Source organism: Chrysochloris asiatica, unplaced genomic scaffold (assembly GCF_000296735.1).
Source record: "Chrysochloris asiatica unplaced genomic scaffold, ChrAsi1.0 scaffold00222, whole genome shotgun sequence".
Lineage (NCBI taxonomy): Eukaryota > Metazoa > Chordata > Mammalia > Afrosoricida > Chrysochloridae > Chrysochloris > Chrysochloris asiatica.
The window spans coordinates 4,848,658-4,863,807 of NW_006408740.1; positions in this window are offsets into that span (position 1 = coordinate 4,848,658).

Genomic DNA, 15,150 nt, shown 5'->3' on the forward strand with positions numbered 1-15,150 from the left:
GCTATTAACTGCCAAGTGGCTAGATCTGTTACACTCGGGCCTATAGGGCCTCAAATCTCTGCACAGTCTGCAACAGAGAAAGTGGAAAAGTGCCATATCATCCAGCCAAAACAAGGCTGAAACTGAAGAAAATTAAAACATATCCTCAGGAGCCAAAATATGACCTTGACTATATCCCATCTGAATTTAGAGATATTATGAAGAACAGATTTGATGCATTAAACACTAAGCACTGAAGACCAGAAGAGCTGTGGGATAACATCAAGAACATCATACAGGAAGAAAGCAAAAAGTCATTATGAAGATAAGAGAAAAGGAAAAGACCAAAATGGATGTCAGAAGGGACTCTGAATCTTGCTTTCTAGTGTAGAGATACTAAAGCAAATGGAAGAAATGAGGAGGTAAAAGAGCTGAACAGAAAATTTCAAAGGTCCACTCAAGAAGACAGGTCAAATATTATAATGAAATGTGCAAAGACCTGGAATTAGAAAACCAAAAGGGAAGAACATGCTCAGCATTTCTCAAGCTGATGGAACTGAAGAAAAAATTCAAGCTTCGACTTGCAATATTGAAGGATTCTATGGGCAAAATATTGAATGATGCAGAAAGCATTAAAAAAAAAAAAAAAAAAAAAAAAAAAAAAAAGATGGAAAGATTACAAAGTTACTGTACCAAAAAGAATTGGTTGAAGTTCTACCATTTCAAGAGGTAGCATGTGATCATTAGGGAAGAAAGAAACCCAATGTGCATTGAAAACATTGGCAAAGAACAAGGCACCAGGAATTTATGGAATACAAATTGAAGATGTTCAACACACTGTGGCACTGGGTACAGTCCCCCATCTATGCCAAGAAATTTGGAAGACAACTACCTGTCCAACTAACTGGAAGAGATCCATATTTGTGCTAGTTCTAAAGAAAGGTAACCCAATGGAATGTGGAAATCCTCAGACAATACCATCAATATCCCATGCAAGTAAACTTTTGTTAAAGATAATACAAAAATGGTTGCAACCATACATTGCCAGAGGACTTCCAGAGGTTCAAGCTGGATTCAGAAGGTGATGTGGAATGAGGGATATCATTGCTGATGTCAAAGGGATCCTGTCTGAAAGCAGAGAATACCAGAAAGATGTTTACCTGTGTTTTATTGACCATGCAAAGGCTTTTGATTGTGTGGATCATGACAAGCTATGGACAATATTGCAGAGAATGAGTATTCTGGAACACATAACTGTGCTCATGAGGAACATAGACCAAAAGGCAGTGTTCAGGCAGAACAATGGAACACTGAATGATTTTAAATTAGGAAAGGTGTGTGCCAGGGTTGTATTTTTTCACCATACTTGCTCATTTTGTATGCTGAGCAAATAATCCAAGGAGCTGGGTTGTATAAAGAAAAAATGGCATCAGGATTGGAGGAAAACTAATTAACAGCCTGTGGTATGCAGATGATACAACCTTGCTTGCTGAAAGCAAAGAGGACTTAAAATACTTACTGATGAAAATCAAAGACCACAGCCTTCAGTAGGGGTTGCATCTCAATGCAAAGAAAACAAAAATCCTCACGAGTGGACCAATAAATAACATCACGATAAATGGAGAAAAGATTGAAGTTGTTAAAGACTTCATTTTACTCATATTAACCATTAACACTCGTGGAAGCAGCAATCAATAAATCAAATGATGTATTGTATTAGGCATATCTGCAGTACAAGTGTTCAAGAACAAAGATGTTAGTTTGAGGACTAAGGTGCGCCTGACCCAAGCCATGGTATTTTCAATAACCTCATATGCATGTGAAAGCTGGACAATGAATAAGGAAGACCATAGAAGAATTGATGCTTTTGAGTTATGGTGTTGGAGGAGACTATTGAAATTGTCATGGGCTGCCAAAAGAGCCAACAGATCTTTGCTGGAAGAATGCAGCCAGAGTGGTCCTTGGAGGCCAGGATGGCCAAACTTCATCTCTCATACTTCAGACATATTGTCAGGAAGGACCAATCGCTGGAGAAGGATATCATGTTTGGTAAGGTGGAGGATCGGAGAAAGGAAGATCCCCAATGAGATGGCTTGGCAAAGTGGCAGCATCAATGGGCTCAAGGTAGCAACAATTGTGAAGTTGGCCCAGGATCGGGCAGTGTTTTGTTCTGTTGTGCATAGGGTCGCTATGAGTCGGTACAGACTCGATGGCACCTAACAACAACAACAAGTGCTCCTTGGAAACCCTCTACAGGATCATTATGATTTGGAATTGAATTGGCGGCACTTTACAATAACAATATTCCTTTGTAAGGCTACACAATGCTTTATGCTATGTTGTTGTTGTTAAGTACTGTGGCGTCAGTTTTGATTCATAGCTACCCTGTATAATGTTTCCATGGTTTTAAATCTTTTCATTGGTTCAAAAGCCCCATCTTTGCCAATGCTTTCAAGGCACTTCAGAAATCTTTCGTCTGTATCATTGGCTAATGATCATATGTTACCTACCTCTTGAACAACATTCTTATCAATGGAGAAAAGATTGAGGTTGTCAAGGACTTCATTCTTCTTGGATCAACTATCAACACTAGCAGAAGTAGCAGTCAAGAGATCAGATGACGTATTGCACTGGGCAAATCTGCTGCATAGGAATTATTTAAAGTGTTGAAGAGCAGAGATGTCAGCTTGAGGACTAGGGTGCGCCTGACCCAGGCCATTGTGTTTTCAATAGCCTCATATGGATGCGAAAGCTGGACAGTGAATAAGGAGGATCATAGAAGAATTGATGCCTTTGAGTTGTGGTGTTGGAGGAGAATACTGAAAGTGCCATGGACTGCCAAAAGAACCAATAGATCTGTTTTGGAGGAAGTGCAGCCAGAGTGCTCCTTGGAGGCAAGGATGGCTAAGCTTCGTCTCTCCTACTTTGGACATATTGTCCGGAGGAAACAATCGTTGGAGAAGGAAGTTATGCTGGGTAGGGTGGAGGGTCAGATAAAAAGAGGAAGACCCCCAACGAGATGGATCAGCCAGGTGGCATCATTGATGGACTCAAGTGTGGCAGCGGTAGTGAGGTTGGCCCAGGATTGGACATTGTTTCGTTCTGCTGTGCATGAGGTCGCTATGAGTCGGTTCCGACTCCATGGCACCTGACAACAACAACAACAACCTCTTGAAATGGTTGAACTCTGACCATTTCTTTTTGGTGGACTCAAACCGCAGACCTTGTGGTTTGAAGTCCAGTGCTTACACTATGGAGACTTATTCTATATGTTGTTAAGTATCATCAAGTCTGTTCCAACCCATAATGACCCTGTATAGGGTTTCTGAGGAGTGGCTGGTAGCTTTGAACCACTGAACATATGGTTCAAACTGACTGTGATTCAGCGCATTATCCTGAAGCACCATATTTGGGTTGTAAGTCTTTGTATGGACACATGTTTTCATTTTTCTTGAAAATATATTTTTCAGTGGAATTGATGAGTCATAAGTAAATTGTCATAAGTAAATTATTTGTGTAAACTTTTTGTGAACTACAAGACTTTTCCATAGTGGTTGTACCATTTTACACTCCTATGTTGTTGTTGTTAAGTGCCCCCAAGTTGGTTCTTACCCATAGTGACTCTGTATAGGGTATATGAGGGGTGGCTGGTGAGTTTGATGTACTGACCTTGCTGTTCAAGCCAGCCTTGCAATCCAGTATTTATCCAATAGTGCCACATCAGGACTCCATAGTACTGTGGTGTAGTAAATTATCTAATGTTTCTTCTAGCCATAGCTTATAACTCCAACCAAACAATGTTTCTGCCCTGCTGAGTTTGGGTAAGACAAATAGGGAGAAAATACAGATAGGATAACAGGATTCAGCTGTGGATGTTATCAGAGTTAATTGTTATTATAAAATCTTGAAATTCTAGTATGAGGATAAAATGAGCCATCTCAAAAGCAGGAAGAGAGTATCCAACTACCATAAAAGAACAAGAACTTGTTGTGGAGCATGTCCTTTGGATCTTGAGATCCCTGCTCATTGAACCTCCTTGACCCAGGGACGAAAAGCTGTGACACTGAAGGAGGGGCAGAGGAGCAGCAGTAGCAGAACCAAGAACCAGAGTATGAGACAGAGTGTTGGGCTTCCCAGCTCATGGATCAAGTAAAGATGAGTGACTTTGGGCAGGAGGCTTGCTTGTACAATGGGGTGACTCCAGGCACATTTTGTGGGGAGTTAGATTTTCTGACTCATGGAGCTAGAGCTGAGTGTCTTCAGACTGAGGCTCATGGTATAGTGGTGTGTCTTGTGGGCATTTATCAGCAGCTCACTGGAACAAGTGTGCCCTGAGAATTTTCTGATCCTGTATTATAACCTATTTATTCCCTAATAAACTCGACAACTCAGAGTATGGTGTCTGAGTTCTGTGTGGTCATTGCAACCCAACTGAGGAGTAGAGAAGGTTGTGGGAGGAATGGTTTGGTTCTTCATATTTTTGTAGCTCCCATTAGCCCCAGTGTATGAGGCTTCAAATTTTTCCATAGCCTCACCAACACTTGTTGTTAATTGTCTTTTTGATTATGGCCATCCTATAATGGTGTCAAATGGGATCTTATTGAGACTTCGACTTGCATTGTCTTTATGGATCCTATAACTACTCTTATACCTATGCAGCTATTTGAACTGACTGGAATAAGAAATATGGAATATTTCCAGCATACTGGATGTTCTTAAACCTCAAATTGTGTGGACAATAAAGAACTAAAAATATACTTTAAATTTAGTTTTAACCTATGGAAAGAATTCTTGATTAGTTGAGTAATTGTACAGAGACTGGTTGTTTCTGTTAAGAAAGAATTGAACATAAGCTATTTCTTTTAGACTGGAGCTTGTGCCTGCCACCAGCTGATATCCATCAGTGGTCAGCACATTAGTAGATTGTGCCCACTCCAGCATTTCTGCACTTTCCCCAATGGTTTGTTTGCCTAATGGCTCTTTACCAATTTGAGAAAGAGTACGATGTCTTTCTTGAACATGCATCCATCTTTCAGTTCCCAAGATGATATTTGCCTGCTCTGACCTTGGTTGTCTGTCTTATTCAATCTCTTAATTATCAAATGGATTGTTTTAAAATCTAATTAGAGAACAAGACTAAAGCAAGGAACAAATGTGTCAGTTTTCGAGGCTCAGCCTTAAGTAACGCATTAAGTGAAGACATCCAGTGAAGACAAATGATAGTATAATATGTGTTCTCATGGGTTTGATTTACTTAAGTAGTTGTCATTTTTGTTAATGCAGTTACCTGTAGAGATTATTTTTTGAAACATGCTTGCCTAGACCCCACAATCCAGTGACTTGGTTTAGGGCAGAGCCTGAAAACTGTTTTAAAAAAATCAAGTTCATCTTGTGTGTTGCTGAAATTCAGTGGGGATATGGAATATCCAAACCAGGAAGCAATGCAAAGTATATCTTTTTGGTTTTAGGATAAAGTAAGTATCTTTTTCTTGCAGATTTCCTTTTCATGATTTGTTGCAGGTGTTAGGACAATATTAAATGCTCTTAAGTGCATAAACTAGTAGGAAGAGGCAATAGGGGGTACGTTTGCTATTATATACCTATAGGATAAAATATAACTTATATTTGTTATTGTAAGCACTGGTCTGCTAACCACAAGGCTGGCAGTTCAAACCCACAAGGCACTCCTTGGAAACCCTACACAGGGTTGCTATGAATCGGAGCTGATTTGACAGCTCTTGTCAACAACAACATATTTGTTATCAAAGACTTTCATGGTCTGCTTCTCTAAACCTCTTTCGTGCTACTTACCTGACCATTTACACCTCAGCAATATGGAACCCCAAACCATTTGTTATTGAGTTGATACTGACTCCTGGCAACTCCATGTGTCAGAGTATAATTATGTTATAGGATTTTTTAAAAGTTGATCCCAGGTTTTCTTCTCCAGGTGCCTCTTTATGAACTCAAACAGTTAGTAGCTGAGTATATTAATCATTGAACAACCTAGTATTAATATGGTCACATTGTTGTTGTTAAGTGCCATTGAGTCTGTTCCAACCCATAGTAACCTATACAAGGTTTCCAAGGCTGTAAGTCTTTATGGGAGCAGAAAGTCTCATCTTTCTCCCGTGGAGTGGCTGGTGGTTTCGAACTGCTGACCTTAAAGTTCGCAGCCTGATTTGTAACCACTATGCTACCAGAGCTCCTTTATGGTCACATTAGAATGCTTATATTTTTTTGAAGGCACAAGAGGTTTCCTTCTTGTATGGCTTTGCAAGACTGTTCCCTTTAGTGGCAAGGTTTTTTTTTCAAACTTCTCTGTCTGGGATATTTCTGTTAACTTTTAAGGATTTAGCTCAGTTGTCTTCTCTGTGAAATCTTCTCTTTATCTGTTTCCCTACTCAAAACAGCATTGTGCTATAGTTATACCTTGTACACAAACAATTTCTCCTTACCACAGTTAGCCTTGGAAACCAGGGTCGCTATGGGTCGGAATCAACTCGTCGGCACTTCACAACAACAACAAGTGCCGCCAGTCGGTTCTGACTAAAAGCGACTGTGTGTCACGTTTCTGAGGAGTGACTTGTGGGTTTGAACTGTTCCCTTTGTGATTAGCAGTCCAGTGTTTATCTTACAGTGCCACATCAGGACTCCTTTCCCCATTTGCTGAACATTTATTATATATAGACATTGTACTAGAATTTCCCCCAAATTATCATGGTTCATGAGGCTTTCTGCTCCCTTGAAGTTTTAAAGACCCAGAAACCCTATAAAAGATTGCTATGGGTTAGAACTGACTTGACTGCACTTCACAACATGTCCTTAAATGGAATGTGTGACTCCATATGATAAGCACTGGACTGCAAACCACAAGGTTTGAGCTTTCACCAGCTGCTCCGTGGGAGAAGGATGAGGCTTTCTGCTTTTGCAAAGATTTACAGACTTGGAAACCTTATACAGGGTTTCTGTGAGTCAGAATAGACAAGAAGGCACTTAAGAACAATAACAACAGCATTTTTCTATAAGTTTTCTTTTTTTGACTAAATTTAAAAAATTTTGTTCTTGAGAATATACATAGCATACACAGCAAAACATGTATCAAGTCAACAATTTCTACATGCATATTTTAGTAACATAGTTTACATTCTTCAAGTCATGAAAGCATTCTCACCTTCCTTCCTCATTATCATAAACTCAGGGACCCCTGAGAGTCCTATTTAATCTTTCAAGTTGCTGTTGTCAATTTGACCCCGTATAGATAGTTCTTGGAGCCCTGGTGTGGCACTATAGGTAAACACTGGACTGTTAGCCCCAAGGTTGGTGGTTCAGACTTATCAGCTGCTCCTTGGAAACCCTATACAGTGTTGCTATGAGTCAGAACTTATCAGGTGACACTTAACAACAGCAACAACAGATAGTTCTAAAAAGAGTATAATTCTTAAGACAGACCCTTTTTGCTAGTTAAAGTAATCTATTATTTTGTTGTAAGATGACTTTAGGGATATTTTTGTTTTAAGTTTTAAAGATTATCTCAGGGAAATAGTTTCAGGGGTTAATCTACCCTCCATAGCTCTAAAAAGACTAGAGTCCATAAGAATTTAAAATTCTTGTTTGTATTTCCCCCCTTTTGATCAGAATTCTTCTATGGAATCTTTGATAAAAAAGTTCATTGATGGTAGTCAGTAGTCATCCAGTCCTCCTGGTCTCATGCATTTATAAGCTTGATATTGTTGAGGGGAAAGAAAAATATACAGATAATAGCACTGTAAGGTTTGAAGAATGTTTATTAGGGAAATTTAAGGGATGCTTTGTGGGCAAATGGGTTGTTGTTGTTGTTAAGACACCTAAATAAAAGTAGATCCATAACCTAAGGGGAGAAGACGTCATATACTGACATCTGAGCAGAACTTTGAAAGATGAGTAAGAATCAATTGGGAGGAGAAGGCAGGATAACAGACAATACCAAAAAAGAGAAATAGGAACATATTTTGATATGAAGAGATTGCTTGACACATTTTCAAGGATACAAGACATCAAGATGGCCAGAGAAAGAGTGTAGGGTGAAAGTATTAGAGGAGAAAAAGAGGTTATTTGTACTGAGTTAAAGTTGGAGAAGAAGATAAAGATCTGATCACAAAACATTATTTCTTTATACCCCTGTGCCCTCTCCTGTCCTTAAGGGAAGGAATCATGTTTTAACAGTGACTAGTACAATACAAATTAAGGGTAGCCACTCCATAAATATTTGTCAAGTGAATGACTGAATGGGCAGATGAGGGATATGGACCTGGGATTACAAATTAGTTATGAACAATCCATTTTGGGAAAAAAGCAGATTTTCAAAAAGCCTTCAGTTGACTTTAAAAAAGGACATTGATTTCATTATTTTTCCTTCCCATTTCATCCCTTTTATTACCACATATTTCCTAAAGAGAAGGTCTGGCCAATGTCAAAACAGGGTGGATAATTCTGTTTTTAATTAACTTTTTCAAAGCAGCACTGGTGATGGCAAATGCTACCTGAGTCTAACTTGAGCAGTGATTAGAAGCATTTTGTCTGCTTTTCTTGTAAGCTCTGAATGAAGTGCATGACGCTTAGATTGATAACAGTTGAAATTTTGGTTTTATCTTTTAATAGTGATGATAAGATTCTAATGCCTCAGCCCTCTCTCCTATCTGGATGCTGATGGTGTGGGAACAGTCACTAGAGTGATGTACTGGGCAGTGGGGGGCCCTGGGTTAACCTCAGCAAACACAAATATGAGTGGGTGGAGTGGTTGATTTCCATGAGAATCCTTCTCTCTCTCTTTCACAGCCTGGCCCACACAACTGGGACTTTTGCCAGCACGCAAAGCAAAGGATTATTTTTTCCACTGGTCAGAGGAAAATTTGCTCTTATTTTTTCTCTTTTTCTTTTTGTGAATGGAGTTAAAACCTTTCAATTTAAAGGGGAACTTTAGGAATCTCATTTTAGTAATATGCAAGAATACCCAGATTCCTATGAATTATTGGGAAGAGGAACAATGTCTGAGACAAGAACCATGCAGCTGTGAATATAAATCCTGGCTCGACCAATTGTGTGGCCCCTAACATTGCTGTACCTTTCTGAGCATTGGTTTTCTTTATTACAACATGGGTAAAAAATTAAGTAAAATGAAATGAGCTAATGTAATGTATACGTAGCAGATATTCAAAACACAATAGTGTCCTTCTCTTCCTTTTAAAGAGAAAGACTTCAAAAAATCAAAGACAAAGACAGAAAGGATCCATCCTCCCACCATAGTACTATCATACATATGTTTGGGAATGAAATAATGAATGCAAGGGAAAGCCTTGCATACACAAACTCTTATCCTACCAGTTGATCTCCTTTACTTCAACTCAACAAATATTTATTAAATATAGACTTGTGCTTAAACTGAGACTGTGGAGTTTACAGTTGTATATGAGATGGCTCCTGGCTTCTGTCTACAAGAAATGTGTATCTTACTACAATGACAAAACTTTATATGAAGGACAGGTAACTAATACAAGACGATGTGTGCATGTGTACGTGAATGTGCATGTATATGTATGTGTAGAATCTTGTACATAATAATTTTGGAAGGCGAGAGATTAGCAAGGGCAGGGGGAATGAAAGGAACGTTTATATTTTTTGGTTGGGATGACGTACAAAGAACAAAAATATCCGCATAGCTACTATTCCTTATGGGCCAAATCTTCAGATTTCATAAATGCCCAATCAACTTAATTTGACCTTTCTCAGTGTTCCTTTAAATGGCAAAGGTTTTGGTGCCTCTGTACCTCTGGACTAGCTCTTTCTTCTGGCTCACTTTCCTTCATCACTTAAGGAAACTCATCTTTCTAGTCTCAGTTCAAAGTATATCTTTTCTTTTAAACTATCTTTCCTTTTACAATCTATTACAAACCACCAGATGTTTCACAGCAGAAATATGAGGCTTTCTGCTCCCATAGAGATTTATAGCCGCTATGAGTTTGAATTGAGTTGAGGACACTAACAACAACAGTGCAATTCAAGTTTGGCAGTTCAACTTCACCAGCTTCTCCTTGGAAACCCTATACATGGTCGCTGTGAGTCAGAACTGACTTGATGGCACTCAACAACAACAACAACATGCAATTCAAACCCACCATCTGCTCCTCAGAAACTCTATACAAAGAGGCTATGACTCAGAACCGACTCAACAGCAGTTAACAACAACAAATAGCAGAAACCTGGTGTGGTACTGTAGGATCAGCACTGGACTGTGAGCCACAAGGTTGGTAGTTCAAACCCTCCAGTCATTCCTAGGAAACCCTATACAGGGTTGCTATAAGTCAGAACCACCTTGACAGCATTTAACAACATGCTATTAACTTCCCTTAAAAGTCAACTTAACAATCAGAGGAAGAAGCAGAGCGCTCTATGTATGCTCCTTTAACCAAACCCATTGATACCATACAAGTCAATGGACAGATACATATGAACAAGGAAATGAAGAACATCAAGGGTTAAAATAATAGGAGCCATACCATTTGTCTTTTTTTAAGGAAATGTGGACAGAGGAAAGTTCAATTAGTTTGTACCAACATGACATGGAATCAAACAACTGAAATGAACAAAACAAGACAAGATCCAATGCAAGTATTCTGCCTGGTGTTTGGTTTACAACTCTTCAGATAATTCTTTTCACCAATTCTGTTTTCTGATATAAGTGAATTGATTCATAGTGTTTTGATATTCTGAGTTACTGTGCAACTGCCTCACTACAAGGTAAGTTCATTCTCTTTGTTTAATCCTCTCTATAATGAGAATCATCTCTAAAATAGAATGATTATCATCTAATCAGGAGTGAGTCATGGACTTTCAAGGGCTTTAGATCATGGCTGATGGATCTTTCAAAATATCCTAAAATTCAGTAAGGTCCACCAAGACAATCACTCTGCTCACTCATACCCACCTCCCCTGCTTGGCTGAGGTTTATCCTCTTTATCCTTGTGGATTATAGTTGGAAGCCTGAGCAGAATGATTGACCTTGAGGCAAAGGAGAGATGGTGGCAGACGCATTCGAGGCTCAACATTCACATACTTAAATTGCTTTCTCTGCTTAAATCCCTTTATCAAAGAGCTCTCTTACTCCTCATAAAATTTGTCAGGGATGTTAGTTTTTTGTTGTTGTTAATTTGGAGGCAGCTTTCAAGAACTTCCAGAGCTTTCACAATTTTGCTGGCTGAGTTCACAGCATTCTATTTGTTTTTTTCCCCAAAATCAAATGGTAACTCATTGGAAATTATATGAAGCATGTTTTTTTCACCTCTTCTTTATCAGGAAAAACCCTGAAACAACAGAATTAATGCCCAGGCTGTTGGCTCTTGAGATCCCCTCCCTCTTTAAGCCTGTTATCTCGGTAACAAGAACAGTTCAGATAACATAAATCTAGCCAGATTTCACTTCAATTAGTCTCTGGGATAAACAGGCTGGGCTCTCCCCTCCACTTTGGGGACAGGAACTGGGCGTTTAAAAAATTCAACTCCATTGGAAGCTGAGGAGGAATTTCGGCCATAGTCTGTGGATACATATAAAAATACATATAAAAATAAGCAACACCCTTAACTCAGGCAACAGGAAGTTGCTTTAGCAGGTTCTCCTCTAGATCCCAATCTGGAATTTATATCACCGTTTGGTATATTGTTGTTTTAAAGTGCTATAGAGCGGTTCAGACCCATAGCAACCTTGTATATGGTTTTTTAGGAGCAGCTGGTAAGCATCACACTGTGGTTCAAACGGACTTTTCAGTCCAGCGCTTTAACCCATAGTGCCAAACTAGGACTCTAATTCCCTTCACAAATGACCTTTAGCATGCTTCCAGAGTTTTTTTGGCGTTTCCCTTCTGTATCTTCTCTAGCACATGTGTGTATATATCTTAAGCTTGAAGTGGTGGCTATCTATGGGGGCATTTATGGAGTCCAGCTGTGGTGCTGTGGGTAAATGTGCTCAACTGTAAATTCAGTATGAACCACAAGGTTGGCAGTTCAAGCTCACCAGCTGCTCCTTAGAAACCCTATACAGGGTTGCTATGGGTCGGAACTGACTCAATGGCATGTAACAACAACAACAACAACAGATAGATAGATACTGATCATCTCTGGGTGGCACAAATAGGTGCTTGACTCCTAGCTGAAAGGTTGATGGTTCAATCTCACTCAGAGATACCTTGGAAAAGATCTTCTTTCAAAAGGTAACATCCTTTTAACCCTAAGGATTTTACTCTGAACAAATGGGGTTGCTATGAGTAAGAATCACTCAGTAATAACGGACATGCTGGAGGACACAGTTAAGGGTGAGAAGATATAATGAGGGGCTGATTTCAGGTGAGACAGAGAATTCTGCATTTGATTCAGAATTTGATTATGTCTTGAATATATATGTGACAGGGTAGAAGAATAGGGCATAAGAGGGGGCTTCAAAATGTTTGTGGAAACATTCCAATATATATATATCTATATATAAACTTTTTATTGTGAATGGAATGAAGGTTTACAGAGCAGCTCATCAGTTTTACATTCAACATATCATACACTTTGTTTCATGTCAATGATTGTAATCCTTTCCATGTTAACAACAGTTATTTCACTTCCTCCCCATGATTTTCATTTACCTCCTTCTCAACAGTTCTGAACTTTGTCCTTAGATAAATGTTGTCTTTTTGGTCTTGAATGGTTGACCATTCCATAGTATGCATACCTTACTTGGTTTGTTGTACTTTGGTACTATAAGATAAACACTCATTTACAAGGCAATGCTGGTTTGAACTGTAAAGTCAGTGGTTCAAACTCACCAGCTGCTCCTTGAAAACTCTATACAGGGTTGCTGTGAGTAGGAACTTGATGACACTTAACAACAACATATATAGTTATCTACTATTTGGTTGAAAATTGGGCCATGAGGGTGAGTCCTGTTCCAGACTTAAAGGGTAGCTGAAAGCCACAGTCTTGGGTTCCTCTAGTTTCTTTCTAACCAGTAAGCCCAGTCTTTTTTTTTTTTAATATATACTTTTGGTTTTGTCCCACATTTTTCTCACTTTATGTGGGACCTTCTAATGTGATCCCTTTTAGGGCAGTTGGTAGTGGTAGCTGGGCACCATCTAGTTTTTATGGTCTTAGAATCATGGATATGTGTTCATATGCTCTATCAGTCCTTGGACAAAGTGATTCCAAACATATTCAGTTTTCATGACTCTTCTTTCTTCTGCACATGGAGAAACCAATAGTTGTACCTTAGATGGCCGCTTATGAGCTTTTAATGTCCCTCTTGCTTTTCACTAAACAAGGAGACTATATAATGCCAATTGACCATGGTGTCCCCTGAGACTGTGATCCTTGGCCTCCAGACCCAGGAATTCATTGCCTCAAGGTGTTTAGTAACATCTGTGAAGTTTTTCTCTGCTATTCATAAGGTTTTCAGTGACTAAAGACTAAGAAGACGAGAGAGAAGGAAAAGGTCAAAAGGGATGTAGGAAGAGACACTGAAACTTGCTCTACAGTGTAGAGATGCTAAAGCAAATGGAAGAAATGAGGAGGTCCAAGAGCTGAGCAGAAACTTTCAAAGATCAGCTCAAGACGATAAAGCCAAATATCACAAAAAATGTGCAAAGATCTGGAATCAGAAAATCAAAAAGGAAGAACATGCTCAGCATTTCTCAAGCTGGGGGAACTGAAGAAAAAATTTAAGCCTCGACTTTCGTTATTGAAAGATACTGTGGGAGCTCAGAGGGCAGTGCTTCCTGGACCAGGCAGCTCAGGTAGGGCTCCAGGAAAAAGGGGCGGAATCACACATAAGAAACCTCTGTCTAGCAGACAGACAGCCTTTGAACAAACGTTGTTGTTGTTGTTAAGTGCCGTCAAGTTGGTTCTGACCCATAGAGACCTTGTACAGGGTTTCTGAGGGTGTAAATCCTTACTGGAGTAGAAAGCCTCATCTTTCTCCCGTGGAGCAGCTGGTAGTTTCGAACCGCTGACCTTAAGGTTTGCAGCCCGATTTTTAACCACTACACTACATAAGATCTTATATTTCAACATTCTGAACTCGTTTTTTTAAAAGATCAAATTGCTGAGAAATTACAGGCATTTTAACCTTTTGCCTGTCTGCATGCGGAACCCACTTCCACGCCCGAGCCGGCGAGTGCCTCTGCCCCCTGCAGACCTTGGAATGCAGAGCTAGAGCAACCCCACTTAGAAGGCTGCATTTCCAGAGAAAAAGAAGCATAAACTAACAAAGCCAAACAAATAGAGAGGGATATCGGTACGGATATCAGGAAATTCGGGGTACCCACGGTACAGAGAGATTGAGAGAGGCATTTTTTACGTCATCAGATACAGACAATACCTCCCTACAGCCACTAACCCCAGCCCTCTACTGCCCTGGCCTAGACCAGGCCTCTGCCAAGCTGCCGAGGCTCCGGAATGCCCAAGGCACAGGCCCGCCCACTGAGGCCAAGGCCCTTCCAAGGGCCAGACACTCCCATTGAGACCAAGGCCTGCCCCGAGGCCCAACCCGCCCACAGACTGGTCACAAAGGCCCAGGCCCAACCAAGGCCAAAATCGACTACCCGCGACCTCAGTGTAGCCAGGTTGCTGAGGCCCAGGGCCCCTGAGGCCCAATCCACCACGTAGCCTGGTCACCAAGGCCCAGTGCCCCTGAGACCCAACCCATCCTCAGCCCGGTCCCTGAGGCACAGGCTCCCCGAGGCCCAATCCGTACAACCTGCCTGCTGAGGCCCAAGCCACCCAATGCCCAGCTGCTGATACCCAGGCCCCTGGAGGCCCAAACCGCCCGCCCAAGGCCCAAACCACCCGCCTGAGGCCCAACCCTCTTGCAGCCCAGTCGCTGATGCCCAGGCCCCCAGAGGCCCAAACCGCCCGCCCTAGGCTCAACACATCTGCCCCAGGCCCACACAGCCCTCTGCAGAGGCCCAGGCCTGACTGAGGCCCCAAAAAAGTTACTCTGAGTTAAGCAATAAGGAGAGTGAAAAGGGAAGACCACATTCTGATCACACCTTCCTGGAGGTAATGTTGTTGTTGTTGTTATGTGCCGTCGAGTCGGTTCAGACACATAGCGACCCTGTACAGGGTTTCTGAGGGTGTAAATCTTTACGGGAGTAGAAAGCCT